Here is a 15,109-nt window from a genome sequence, read left to right as displayed (position 1 = left end):
GGAGGGTTGGTCCCAGGATCCCGTGCAGATACCACAACCTGATGCTCCCCGATTCCCTGCCATGGAAGGGTGTGACATTTGCATAGAACCTTGGCACAGTCTGCCATATACTTTAAATCATCTCAAGACTCCTTATAGTAACTAATGCAAGGGAAATGTCACGTAGATGGTGGTTCTCCGTATTATTTAGGGAATAATGACAAGAAAAATAAGTCTGCATGGTTGGTACAAAGCATTTTTTTTTCTTTCATATTTACAATCTGCTGTGAGTTGAATCCACAGATGTGGCACCTACAGAGAGGGAGGGATGATTGTAAATACAAGGCTTGCCAATTTTACCTCAATAAAATAGATTAATTAACTCTGTGTGTGTGTGTGTGTGTGTGTGCGCGCGCACGCGCGCATATACTTTTTTTTTTTTTTTTTCTGAACCAGATAGGTCCAAAGAGGAGATTTGTTCTGTGAAGGAAAACAAAAAATATCACCAGACTCATATATTTCTGGTGAGAATGGAAAATAGCAAAGCTTCTGTGGAATCATTTGGCATTCCCTTAAAAACTTAAAACAGAACTCCCACCTGACCCAGCAAATCCGCTCCTAGGTCCATACCCAGGAGAATTAAAACAGGTATTCAAACATGAGTGACCATAGGGCTGGGGCAGTAGCTCAGTGGTAGAGTGCTTGCCTAGCAAGTATGAGGTACTGAGTTCAATCCTCAGCACCGCATATTTTTATAATTAATTGATTAAGGTATTTTTGAAAAAAAATCTTTAAAAAATAAACATGAATGGCCATAGAAACATCATGTATAACAGCAAAAAAAAAAAAATAGAACCAACCCCAATGTCCATCAACAGATGAATGAGTAAACAAAATGTGTTATGTCCATATAATGGAATATTACTTAGGCATGAAAAGGAATGGAGTACTGAGCCATACAATAACCGGAATGAACTTTGAAAGCATTGTGTTGCCAGTTACAAAAGATCATATGGTGTATGATTCCATAACAGTCATGTGTCACATAATGAAGTTCTAGTCAAGATGGATGGCATGCATGAGGCAGCCCCATAAGGGTATATTGTCACCAGGCACAGTGGCATACACTGGTAATCCCAGCTACTCAGGCTGAGGTTGAAGCTGAGGCAGGAGGATCACAAGTTCCAGGCCAGAGTCAGCAACTTAGGGAAACCTATCTCAAAAGGAAACTTAGAAAGGGCCTGGGAGTGTGGCTCATGAGCAAAAGGTCTCGGTTCAATTCCCAGCACCACACATAACACAAAAACCGTCTATTGCTTAGTGACTCGGTGGCCTCCTGGTTTGTGTAAGGACACTCTACAATGTTTGCACATTGATGCAATCACCCAGTGACACATTTCCCAGAATGTGTCGTTCAGCTCCGTGCAGCTCTGTGTGAATGTCGGGAAGCCGCCCATCTGTGAAGGGCAGGATGAGAAGTGACTGTTGACAGATGCCGGGTTTCTTCTTGAGGTGACAAAAATGTTCTGCAAATTAGCATCGTGGTGCTTGCTGTGTGACTGTGCATGTGTCAGAAGGGGCTGAATTCTCCATTTTTAAGTGGTGACAATGATGAATTTTACATGATAGAAATCTTAGTTCAATTTTTAAAAATTTGACCAGAAGGAAGGGATCCATGCCAGGTGGAAAAACAAGAAATATTCATTAATAGGAAGAACATTAGACAGGGAGGCAGGAGGTCTGGGTTCTATTTTAGATCCCCTGAGCCTTGTTTCAGCTTTGGGGTAGACCAAGGAAACTAAAAATTGGAGACCTTGGGTACCAGGGAGAACATAGCATGCAAAAACACATAAATGAATATTTAGTAAATCGTGCTGCTTTGCAGATTTTGCAGGAGGAGGCTTCTAAAAAAAGATATTAAAATGGGACTTTCTTATTGCTTCAGAATTGACCCTGGGAGTCTACCATTGAAAACAACAGGTACTGTATGAGTGGACTTTGAATCACCATAATGAAATGCCTGAGGCAGTCAACTTATAAATAAAAAAGGTTTACTTTGGCTCATGGTTCTGGAGTTACAGGCTGAAATGGATCAGCCTCTGGTGGGGGCACAGGAAGTCCAAGGTGAAGGGAACTCCATCTCTCTACCTCCAACCTCAAGTCAGCAGAGGTCTGAGAAATTGCTGCAGATTAGGAGGCAAGAAAGAGAGGCTGGCCTCCTGTGCTGGATGCTGGCTCTACTGGAAAACTGCTGCCCACCTCTGCTTCTCCACTAAAAAAACCCAAACAAACAAACAAAAAAAAAAATTGGGTCAGGGACTTCCGCCTTCGTCCTGCGGAGTTTGGGGGTACTGGAGAGGAAGACCCCTTTCTACTATCTTCTATATTCTTTGGTGGGGACCTATGAATTAAAAGTCAGATCAAAGAGAAAAAAGGCACAAGAAGTTCTATTTGAAGACGGAGTCTTGCTAAGTTGCCCAGGCTGCAGTTTTCCTCCCTGAGCCCACCCCCCAGGAGCCTGGGATCATGGATATGTGCCCAGCTAAGCAGAAAGATGGGATTGATGCTGTGAGACTGGGGGAGCTTATATACCATCATAACAGAGGGCGATAAATTCTGGAGAAGTGACCAGACAGAGGAGAAGGGGGTGGGTGGTTTCCAGGGCCAGTAACGTGTGGGAAGGTGAAACAGAAGGTGGGGGACGGTTGTGTGGTAAGATTGGCTGCTTCCTGGCTCAGGAGAGGGACGTATTTTCACAAATTCAGTCCTGGACTCCACCACGGCGCACTCACGTGGCCTCGGGCGAATCACTGCACTTCTGAGAACCTTGGTCTCCTTCTCTGTACAGTGAGCAGGACACGACTGTGCGGTGAGACCAGATGAGATGTTACCCAGAAAGGAGCCCGGCGTCGGGGGTCATTACTGTCACTCATGGAAGCCATAATGGGCTCCTCTGTGGGGTTCCCCGGCTTCTCTTGGCAAGCAGCCGAGGATGTGGAGAAGCCATTTGCCATCCCGGGGCTCAGCCGCCTTCTCCCACGGGGGGCAGACCGTCTGCGATTCGGCTTCTTGCACTACATGGTTCTCCGTGGCTGCTGCTGAACTCGGCCGTGGCTGGGGGGGAGCAACCACAGACACCGCGAACGTGGCCATGTGTCCCAAGAAAACTGGGTGGGACACCAGAATCTGCGGTTCACAGTCAGGTCGCATGTTACAGCCTGTCAAACTGATTCTTAACCCCCAGGCCCTATGGGGGGGGCCAAGGGGGGTTGCAGTTTGCCCTCTGACCTCTAGGGTTCACGTTTCAGAGAGGGAAGGGGGGTGACGTTCACACGGGAAGAACTTCCCAGGCATCGTCCCACACCTAACTCCACGTGGGGCCTCGGGAGCCCGGAAGGCCCCCTGCCTCTCCGTTGATCCGTCTGCCCCGTGGGTCTGCTCCCTGAGCCCTCCAGACGGGTGTGGGAGCCAGGGGAACCCGCGGGCGAGACGGGGCTCACTGTAGTGATGGTTGGCATCTGCCAGGAGCTTCCCGGGTGCCAACGTGATGCTTGGCGTCTTGACCCAAGCCGTCTCCTTGGGTAGGGGGAAGGATCGCCACTGAGCCCATTTTACAGGTGAGAAAACCGAGAGCCGGGAGGGCTGAGCAGGGTCCCAACAGCTAGGTGAGCAGCCAAGCCAAGAGGCGGGACTGAAACCCAAGGTCGTCTGACCCCCAAAGCCCAGGGGTGAGGTTTCCAGTCGGTCTTGGTGGGGGGACAGAGGGGATTCTCCAAAGAGCTGTGGAAACAGGGGAATTAAAGAGTGTCTTCCAAGTAGTGAGCAGAGCTACGGCAGCCGACGGAGGTTAGTGGAGATTTCCGGAACCAAAAGGGCAGGAAGATGGCCCCCCCTTGGGTGGATGGTGCAAGGGAAGAGAGTTGCCACCAAGAGCAGGGTCCCCAGGGCCGCCATGGTCCACCCGCGGCCCCGAGGGGGAGCTGGGAGGCAGACGCGCATCTGTCCCCCAGTCTCCTCTCCGTGGCTCCTACTGGGTGGACCCAACTGGAAGTCACCGGCAAGGGAGCTCGGGGACCAGGTCTGCAGCCTCAGAAGCTTCAGAGGGGCCTGGGGGGGGTGACATCTTTGGGGACACCACCCTGGTGGCCCCATCCCATGCGTCAGGGTCCTAACCTTTGGCATAATGAGCCTCGGCTTTGGCTGGAAGCTGAACTGCCTCCTGGGCGCCCCGTTCTCTCTCTGGGCAGCACCAGGGCCTTTTAGCCACGGCTGTCCCATCCAGTCACCCGGATGCCACCCTTCTCTGTTCATCTCGGCTGCTGATACACTGCTCCCTGGACCTCTCCCGCTGCCCGGGAGCCCTCCAGGTCACCCAGGGAAGGTCTCGGCACTGGGCCCCCACCTTGTGCCCAGGGGGGGCTGTGTCCCTCCCACACATCACCAGGGCTGAGAGCCTCACTGTCCCTGGGACAGCCGGGGACCCCCCCCCACCTTCTCACCTGCTCCTGGGATCAGGGTCACGGAGCCGGAAGCAGCTACTGAGTTTTGAGGACAAGACGTTTACTAGGGACCAGTATCTGCGGAAGGAAGGCAGAGGAAGGTGCGGACAAACTCTCAGCCAACCTGGCAGGGTCTGGGCCATCCGAGTGGATGACGTGGAGCTGAGACGTTCAGGCCTTCAGACCAGAGTGTCACTGAGTCACCCCAGCGGGCTTACCCAGGAAGGACGCTCCTGCAGTTAAGGTAGCTCTGTGCGGCTGAGGCTGATCCTGAAGGAGCTGACGGCCGGAGACCCTCTGCCCCTCCTGCCACGTCATCACACATGGAATCAAAAAGGAATGGGTTCAAATCCCACCACTGCCACTTACTGTGTGACTTCTTGGGAGTGACTTAACTTCTCTGTTTCAGTTTTCTCAGTAAAACGAAGACAGAGCCACGTCCAGCTCTGACTCTGGGTTATCAAGTAACAGTGGGGAATGAGGAGTTCTGGATAGGTGACGTTTACCAGAAAACTGCAATATATTTCCCCAGGGCCACAACTATCTCTATTTTCCCACTTGAGATGGAAATCTTTCTGAAGCCCCTTACACATCTCCCCGCTTCCTTAAGCAGAACTTTGCCCTTTCTTCACGGCTCCAGGTCACAGGGGCTGCATCTACTTCAGGGTGTTGTTTTTCTTCCTGTCTCCTGTCATATCTGAGTGCCGCAGTGCCAGCCTCTGACAGCCCACAGATTGCCCGACCTTTCCCGGGTTGTTACTGCAGAGATGCTGTCGGCGGGAAAGGCGGTCAGACAGTCCTGCCGGAGGATAATCAGAGAGGGCGGGAAGAGGGAGAGAGGCAGGGAGAGAGAGTCGGTGGCGTGATCAACGGTAAGCAACAGACAAACGGGCAGATGGATATGGGAGAAAGGCACTGTTATCGAGAGAGATTATGACGTCACGGCCCTATGATGACTACCATCTACCCAGGTCTATTTATTGGGTATTAACTACAGACAGGTAAGCAGGGAAGACAGGTGGACAGGCAGCTGACGCTCAGGACAGTGACTATGTACCAGCACTGTCAATGAAGCGTGGGGTCCCGCTGTATTTGACCAATCTTGAACCATTAGGCATTTCTGTCGCGTCCAGTTTTTCACTGCTAAAGATAACACAGTGATAAGGTTCTCTGTACACACGTTCAGTCACTCCCCCGGGGAGAGATTCCTACCATTGCTGGTTCAAAGGGTACATAGGGTTATTTTTTTCGTTATAGAAACCACGCAGAAAGAGAGTACTCTCGGAGATGGTGGATCTATTCATTGCCTTGATTGTGTTGATGGAGTCACTAGCAGGTATATGTCCACAATCATCAAATTCTATACATTAGCCGTGAGGGTCTTTTATACAATTTTATCTCCATAAAGCTAACTTTTTTTTTTCTTTCTTTCTTTTTTGGATTGAACCCAGGGGTGTTTAATCACGGAGTCACATCCCTTTTTATTTTTTTATTTAGAGGCAGGGTCTCGCTGAGTTGCTCCAGGGCTTGCTAAGTTGCTGAGGCTGGCTTTGAACTCGTGATCCTCCTGCCTCAGCCTCCTGAGCCACTGGGATGACAGGCGTGGGCCACCGTGTCCAGCTCAATAAAGCTGACTTTTAAAAATACAGGTGAACTACAAAAGTAGACGAAAGTGTGTGTGTGTGTGTGTGTGTGTGTGTGTGTGTATGTGTGTGTCCACCATCCTACCAGCCAGGGTGAACCCCTACGGACTTTTCATAGAGGCCTGTTTCCTGAGCCTGCATATAACCAGGGCCACGAGAATGCACTTGTTTTCCTTCTCACGGGCGTTTTCCCGAATCAAATTCCTGCATGTTTGATTCTGTCTGAGCACCTGCTTCTTCAAGGACCCAGGTGAACACTCGGAGACTCCCTGGAGCAGTCAGATGTCCCTGCCTGCAGTCTCTATTGACCCTGGTCCCCTGCCCTTCTACCCACACATTATTTCCCACTCTCCAGCAGTCCTCGAGCTTCCGGGAGCCCTGGGGGGCTTTCTGCAGGCAGATGCCTCCTGGAGACTGCTTTGATTGCTGGAGACAGAAACCAGATGCACCGCTCTGCTGAGACCTGGCATGGACTCAGCTGTCCGCCACCCAGGACAGCGCCCTCTGGGCACCGTTTTCCATAACGTAAGAGGCCCTGAGCCCTTTGCCTACGCGGATCTGCTCTGCGGACTCTCCTCGCAGACTCCAGGGGCCTGGATTCAGCTCCGTATTCTGAATAGGCACAAATGCCAGGTGGTTGGACTTGGGCTCCCCAGTGTGGGCCGCCCCCACGCGCCTGGAACACACCCTCTCCTCTTTCTCAATTTGCACACCCCAAAAGCAGAAGGTCTTCCCATTTCCATTCCTAAGTCTCCCTCTCATCCACTTCCAAAAGCCAGGCTCGGCTGGGCCCCTGGGAAACCCCCTTTTTTTTTTTCTTCTGTACAGAGGGTGACTGGAGTTTAAAATCAGAACGACCAAATGATCTACTTATAAGTACACTTCCAAGTTCAACGTGAACCTCTTCTGTCATCTAAAGCATAAGGAGTGAGGGAATAAGATTTTTTTTAATTAATTTTTTTTTTAAAGTTGGAGAACTATTGCCCTTAAAATAAACTACCAGTCAAGGAAAATACAACACATTCATTGACTGACACTCCATGCGGCTCTTAGATACAGATGCAAAACATACCTAGGGTGCAAGGTGGAACCATAGGAGCAGTTGCAAAAACATAGATAAGAGTGAGCCTTTTTTTTTTTTTTAGCTTCTTGGCCATCTTCCTGAGTTGGTAGGAGGAGGGCGTGCCGGGTTTTCCATGTGCTCCTCAGCTGGGAAATGCCCACCTCCCACAGCCTGGGGACCGGTTAATTAACACCTGCCCCCCATGAGACAAGCCACAGCCAGGCGTTCAGTGAACCTCCCCCTGCAGGAACCTATACTTTGCCTGACACCCACTGGAGTCGTTGCTCTTTGCTTTACAATAGAAATAATCCCCCAGGAAGTCGGGCCTGTCAAAGCCAGGTTTTCTGGGGAGCACTGATCTGCATTAATGATACCACAGGTCCCTAGGGGTGAGTCCCCAGCTGCCAGGAAAAGATGGGAGAAGCCCTGCAGGAGCCCCTAGAGAATGCACCTGCCCTGCTCTCTTCTGGGGAAGGCGTGGCAGCTTGAAGTCCATCGTACCTCCTTGATACACCCTGCTGTGTGTCACCACTACCAGTGTCATTAACTTATCACCTTCAGCCCACACAGGCCAGCCTGGGGACAGCCCCACTCCTGGCCAAAGCTCTCCTTCCTGCCAGCTGTCTCATGGAGGAAGGTGCTCCCAGGGATAATAGCACCGTGGGGGGAAACGGTAGGCATAGTGGAGGGAGGGGAACGGAGGTAACAAGAGGCCACCAAACTACTCCACTCTCAATACGAGTTGAAATCAAAATGCACTGGAAGGACGTGAAAGAAGAAAGTAGCCCCTGAGAGTTTCTGTGACATGTGTCCACGCATAATTCTCAGAAGGTCAAAACCATAACCGTCGTACAAATGCACAGTGAGTGCATGTCCAGGAATTTACTTAACTCATCAATGAAGGAAAGAGCAGGATGCTAAACTGGTTCAAAGGAGGTGGGAAGAGCTAAGACACACACACACACACACACACACACACACACACACACCCACCGTGCACATGCAGTTGGCAGGAAACAGAAAGGCAGGATTAACTTCTAAATTAAACACAAAACTTCAAGGACTTACAGTGTTACCCAGGTCCCCGGCAGAGGCTGCCGGGTTTCCACCTAATTGAATTCAGTCACCCACCTGCATCAGAAATAAGAGAAAATGATACAAAAAAAAAGGAAAATTAATTTGATCACAGTTTGTCTAAAATGGGAATATGGCTAATCTTCCGTTGCTCAGCCTACAGAAATGTTATAATTTACAGGAAAAAAAAAAAAGCCAAGAATATATATATGTAGATCCAGCCAGCCTGGGAGGTGTTAAAATTCTGGTTCTTGGCTTTGCTTTCTATTTCCGTGGGTGCCGGGGCCAGGGTTTTGGGGGCCAGACCTTTGGAGGTCAGGGCTTTGGGGACACTTTCAGTTCCCATTCTAGCGTGAGATGATGGCTTATCAGAAATTGTGGTCGAGAAAAATAGCTTGACAAGCTAGTAGGGAAATGGACAAGAGAAAAATCCATCTGGGGCTTCTAATTTTAAATGATCCCTTTGCAAAAGGACAATAAAAACTTTAGGCCAGGCAACGGCAAACTGGTGGTCAAATCGGACTCACCATCAGCTTGGCGATGGCCCACCAGCTAAGAATGTTTTTACATTCAAATGGGTTGAAAACAGAAAGAACAATATTTGGGGGCACATGGAAATAATATGAAATTCACATTTCAGTAACCATAAATAGAAAGCTTATTGGGACACAGTCATGATCCTTCAGGTACGTATCATGTGTGGTCGTTTTTACGCCACTGTGACAGTGAAATATGTGTCCTCTGGCCCTTTACATCAAAGGTTCTAGAATAATTATTGCAGAATGAAAAAGTCAATAATGTTGGAGGTTTTCTTTTCTACTAGACAGAAATCGGTTGCATGTCCACAGGACAAGAATCGTTAGCAACTTCTCAATTTTCTACAAGTTAACATCTAATTTTATAGAACCTGGGCCTTAATCAATAATAGAGTCAAAGTTACGGCCACCAGAGTATCAGATAACATTTAAGCAGACGGTTTTCTCACTTGATTTTGAAAAGTTATACTGAAATCTTTTAACTTTATTCCAAACTCTTGGGTAATTGTTCTTAACACAATTAAAATCTCAGGGTGGGGCTGGGGACTCAGTGGTAGGGCATTTGCCTCGCGCATGGGAAACACTGGGCTCCATCCTCAGCACCACACAAAAATCAATCAATAAATTTTAAAAAAGGTATTGTGTTCCTCTACAACCAAAAACTTTTCAAAAAGCTTTAAGTTATATAAAAAAAAAAAAACCTCAGGGTCTATTGATTTCAAGTGAATTTCTACAATTTTCTAAGAATTTCTGTAGTACCTGATCTAGAAGTTTGCTTCCTCCTAGGGAGTGATCTGAATTGAAGAGGAAACCCTTGAGGAAATTTAAACATGGTGATAAAATTGGCTAAGCCCTAGACACAGCCAGACATAAATTCTCAAATAACAAAGTTGTTCTTCCGGAAAAGTCTTCATATAATAGAGATTTAGAAGATGTTTTTGCTAAAATCTTCACATGGGCCCGTAGATATCCTAAAGGCAGGATAAAAGTTTTACATCTCTGCCTTCATTTTGTATCTGCCCCTCTTGTTTATTTATTTATTTATTTATTTATTTATTTATTTATTTATTTATTTCTGGTACCAGGGATTGAACTCAGGGGCACTTAACCACTGAGCCATATCCCCAGCACCCTCCCAGACTTTTTTTTTTTTTTTTTGGATTTTGAGACAGGGTCTTACTAAGTTGCTTGGGGCATTGCTAAATTGCTGAGGCTGCCCTTGAACTTGCAATCCTCTTGCCTCAGCCTCCTGAGGACTGGGATTACAGTCCCCTTTCTACTCTAAACCTTGGGGCAGATTCCTGCTCAGCTCTCCATGTAGACATGCCTATCACGTAAGGAGTGTCTGTCTAAAAACTGGTAATTCGAGATCAATTTGTCCTGAATTTACCCAATCTCTCCCATCCCCCTTCAAGGCTAAAGGTGCCAAGTCTCGCCCATGCCCATGCCCCGTGCAGATGACACAAACTGGGTGTGTAAAAGAGCTGGCTGCAACATTAATCTAAGACAGCAGCAAAAAATCACATGACACAGACACAAGTTTTTCAAATAGAGTGTGGGACGGCTCTGCCACCTTAAGGGTCAGCTTCCACGCTGGAATGACAGGGCCTGAGCCCTGCGTTTCCTTTACTTTATGATGGAGACATCAGAGAGAGATTAGGTTTCAAGGGTGGAGTCTTGCTCCGTGATGTCCTGTGATCAGCAGAGGGACTGACATCTTGGCATGTCACACCCATCCCTGGTGCTGTGTGGGATCTTAGGCAGATCTGGAGGGGGAGGCGCACCTGCATCTTGGGATCACTCCCTGACAGGGAGCCCGCAGTGCCAGGCCTCTCCCCTCATTTGGCGACTGTGCGTAATAGTTCACACTCAGCCCATGGACGGCTCGTGACAGCCAAGAATAATTACAGTAGTTTCAAAATTTGCAGGGACATATAATCAACGGGTTGTCAACTGTTCACTTTTACAGGACCCTATTCCAGACCCCCAGATTGTCCTAAATCCCAGAGAACCAACTCCGCATCTTTCCTTTCTGCCTGTCATTGTCTACTGCTGTCACCTGGCATTCCAGGAACAGCGAGCCTTGGGGGCAGATCACCCCGTGATGAGGCTGTCCCCCTAAGCAGGAGCAGTTACCCCTGAGGGAAATGAGGTAGCCCCACTGAGAAGGAACAATCATCTCAAGATGGAAACTGAATTGCCCCCTCGGGAGATGACCACTTCCCCAGGACCTTGCAGAACCAGCCCTGAGATACTGATCCACCAGGCCAATGCCTAACCCTGCACACCTTTGGCCCTGCCCCAGTTCCTCCCAATTTAAACCTAAGGCTCCCATCAGGACCCCAAAGTCAGGGCTGAAGACACTGCTCACCTCCCCACGTCTTCCAGTATAGCTACACTGAATGAAATTCCTTTCCTGCTCCACCAATTACTTATTTTTTTTTTCCATTTGATTTTTGGAACCAGTGGTTGAACCTAGTTTGTTGGGTCTCCCAGAAGGCAGCCCCCTCCCCTTGGGGCTAGGACTCCAGCAAAACTCATATCTCCTGATAATGATGCTTCTGGTTTGGAGCCAGCTTCTCAAGAACGGACATGATCAGAAGATGCCCGATTTCAGATAAATGACATCACAGCTCCAAATTCTCTGCACAGAACGTGACTCCCTCCAGGAAGAAACATGTGACCTGCAAAGGGGCAGACCACCCAACTTCTTCCTCTCCCTTCCTACCAACTCCTCCTACCAGCTGATCAAGGAGATACATTGGCCTTCTTGCCACACAATGAAGTTTTTTTTTTTTTCTTTTTGCAGAAACTCAGTGCCACAGTTTTGGCTACACAGGTCAGGCAATGAGCCCCTGCTTGATAAAAAAAATTCTGTAACCGTGGGAGCCAATTCCCTAAAATACAAATTTTAAGCTATATACGTATTACTGATTAACACAACACACATCCTGTTGGTTCTGTTTTTCTGGAGAACCCTAATATCTTTGAATGGATAGTGTTTCTGCCCACCAGTAATTAACGGCCTCATCAACATCTCACTACCTGGCCAAAGTAGCATCTCATCTCTGAGAAGCAGAAACAGGGAAAATGAGTGTGCAACAAAGGTCTGTCAGAGGAGCTCAGGTGAGCACCCCTCTTACAGGAGAGGGCTTCGGGGGGTCTAGGTGGCTGGCCAAGCCCTTCAGACTGTGCTTTGGATTTCTTCACCAACCAGCAGGGTTCAAGGGCATTGCAGAACAGTGGGCCCTTCTGCGTTTTGTTCTCTCAATCTGACAGTCATAGAGCCATTGCCAAGGAGGACACAGATCTGCAGGAAGCAGGTGGATGGGTTTCCTTAGCCTCTTTGGTGCTGTTGACCTGTCAAAGTGAGAGAAAGTCCAGAACGTAGCAGCAGGGGGGCAGAGTTAGACATCAGAAAGCCCCTGTTCTTACTGGTGTCTTACCACTTACTAGTTCTGTACGTTGAGCTCACGGCTCAAGTCTCTGTATGTTCTTCAGTAAATGGGTACAACATCTCTCCTGCCGACATCTGGACAAGAGTATAAACACTAAATGAGCTGACACCCTGAAGGTGTGACTCAGTGGCAGAGTGCTTATCTAGCATGTGCAAGACCCTGGGTTGGATCCCCAGTGCACCACACACAAAAAATGAGCTAACAGAGGTCTAAAACTCCACCTATCAGTGAGGGCTTCATTTATAAATTTTCATTGTCATCCCACTGGAGAAATGCAATCATCAGGAGTCACAAAGCCTAAGGATTTCTTGTTTGTTTGGGCGGGGGAGAAGGGTACTAGGGATTGAACCCAGGGGTGCTTTACCACTGAGCTATATCCCCAACCCTTTTTATATTTTATTTTGAGACAAGGTCTTGCTAAATTGCCCAGAGCCTTTCCAAGTTGCTGAGGCTGGTTCGGAACTCACGATCCTCCTGCCTCAGTCTCAGGAGCTGCTGGGATGACAGGGGCCACCGGGCCCAGTGCATAAAGGGTTTTCATAGCAACTCATCCTACCCAGTGGTGGGAGCTGTGCACACAGCCTACGTGGGGCCTTGGTTTCTGTGTCTTGTGCTGGGTCCCCAGGGAAGACAGACAGGAAAAGATGATGGACGTGAAGTGGAAGAGAGCAATGACCAATGAGCACCTGCCAGGCACCTGGACCCACCAGGACAGGCCAGAACCCATGTGAGTCTCACTGCCTCCAGGCCTCCAGCGCCAGAGACGGAAGCACCCAGCAGGAGTCCCGGGTGCGGTTCATCCTGCAGCTTAACACGCTTCTGAGCCAGGAGCAGAGAGAGCTGAAGGAAGATCTAGGCGGTGCCAGACTTGGCTGCTGCCAGGGACAGCCAGGTGAGCCAGCAGATAAGAGCCAACGGGAGTGAGCGCCAAAACCGAGACAGGGAGACGCAGCTCCATCTCCACCGCCCAAGATGAGCGCGCAGTGCGCAGTGCGTCTGTGGCGCAGCCGCCCAGGAGCTCTGCACCAGGGAGTTCTGGAAGCCTCGTTTCATTTTAGCCAAGTTGATAGCAAACAAATCCACCGCAAAATTTGTCAGCTATAAATTACCAGCCCAATTAAAGGGGGAGCACCCCCACCCCCCAAAACAGGTCCCTCTCCAGCCAAGTTGACTTCACTGGAAGGGGCCATGGGGCACGTGGGTTGGACAGTTCCTTGGGGCTGGGGGTGTAACTGGGGTAGAGCGCTTGCCCAGCCCCTGCGACCCTGGGTTGGGTCCTCGGCATTGCCAGGGAAGAGCGCTCTTTGTACGGTGGAGGTGACCGGCCATCGTGAAAATGACACACAGGTGACTTTTCTGTCTCCCTCCCGTTGCTGAAGTCCTCTGGAAAATCGCAGCGCCTGCCTCCCCGCTCCACCGCCTCTGTTAAAAATAACTGAGACTATCACCCAACCAAGGAAGGGAATAGAGTCCTCACTCGAGCTGCGGCACAGACGACCCTGGAAAACGTCACACGAAGTGAAGTAAACTAGACGCAAAGGACTAAGGCAGTGTGGCTCTGCTGAGATGAGGCACCTGGAACAGGCCACTTCACAGAGACAAAAGTGAACCAGAGGAGAAGGTGTGGGGGTTGGGAGCGATCATTTCACGGGTGCAGTTTCTTTTCGGATGGATAAAGAATTCTAGGAAGCCAGGCACGGTGACACACGCCTGTCATCCCAGCGGCTCCGGAGGCTGAGGCAGGAGGATCGCGAGTTCAAGGCCAGCCTTAGCAACAGTGAGGTGCTAAGCAACTCCCTGAGACCCTGTCTCTAAATAAAATACAGAATAGGGCTGGGGATGTGGCTCAAGAGTCGAGTGCCCCTGAGTTCAATCCCCGTACCCCCCCAAAAAAAGAATCCTTGGGATGGATAGTAGTGAGGGTTACATATTTTGAGTGTACTTAATATAGTCTGAGCCACGCACTTAAAAGATGACTAAAATAGTAAATTCTATGTTATGTCTTTTTACATAGTTTTTATTTAAATTTTTTTTTTGGGTACCAGAGATTGAACCCAAGGGCACTGAACCCACTGAGCCCCCATCCCCAGCATTTTTTATTTTTTATTTTGATATGGGGTCTCCCTACATTGCTGAGGCTGGAATTACAGGCATAGGCCACCACACCTGGCCATATTCTTATTTTTAATTGACAAATAATAATTGCACGTATTTATGGGGTTCCATGTGACATTTCCATGCATGTGTACCATGTGTAATGATTAGAGCAATTATCACTTCCAGCATTTATCTTTTTGTGTGTGTGTGTGTGTGTTGGTAACATTTAAAATTCTTCCTGCTGGCTATTTGGGAATACACAACTAATTGTTTTAAAGCCTAGGTGTCCTAGTGTGCTGTGGAACACTAGACAGCATTTCTCCTGTCCCAATGTGCCCCTGTCCCCACTAACCATCTCCTCTCCATTCCCCCACCCCCACCCTTCCCAGGTGGAGGTCACCACCCTTCTGTTAGGTACATTTTATTACCTTTTATTGGACCTATTATGTAGCTGGGTGTTAGGGTTTGGATGTGAGGTGTCCCCCAAAAGCTCACGTGTGAGACAGTGCAAGAGGGTTCAGAGGGGACGTGATTGGGTTATGAGACCCTTAACCTAATCAGTAAACTAATCCCTGATGGGATTAATTGAGTGGTGGCTGGAGACAGGTGAGGTGTGGCTGGAGGAGGTGGGCCTTGGCCGCCTGGCTACGGGGTATTTATTTTGTATCTGGTGAGTAGAGATCTCTCTTCCTCTCTCTCTAGATCACTCTCTCTCTTTTCCTCTCTCTCTCTCCTTCCTGATCACCAGGTGAGCTCTTCC

This window comes from Callospermophilus lateralis, chromosome 19 (genome assembly GCF_048772815.1).
Source record: "Callospermophilus lateralis isolate mCalLat2 chromosome 19, mCalLat2.hap1, whole genome shotgun sequence".
NCBI lineage: Eukaryota > Metazoa > Chordata > Mammalia > Rodentia > Sciuridae > Callospermophilus > Callospermophilus lateralis.
Note: the sequence above shows the minus strand (reverse complement) of the source record.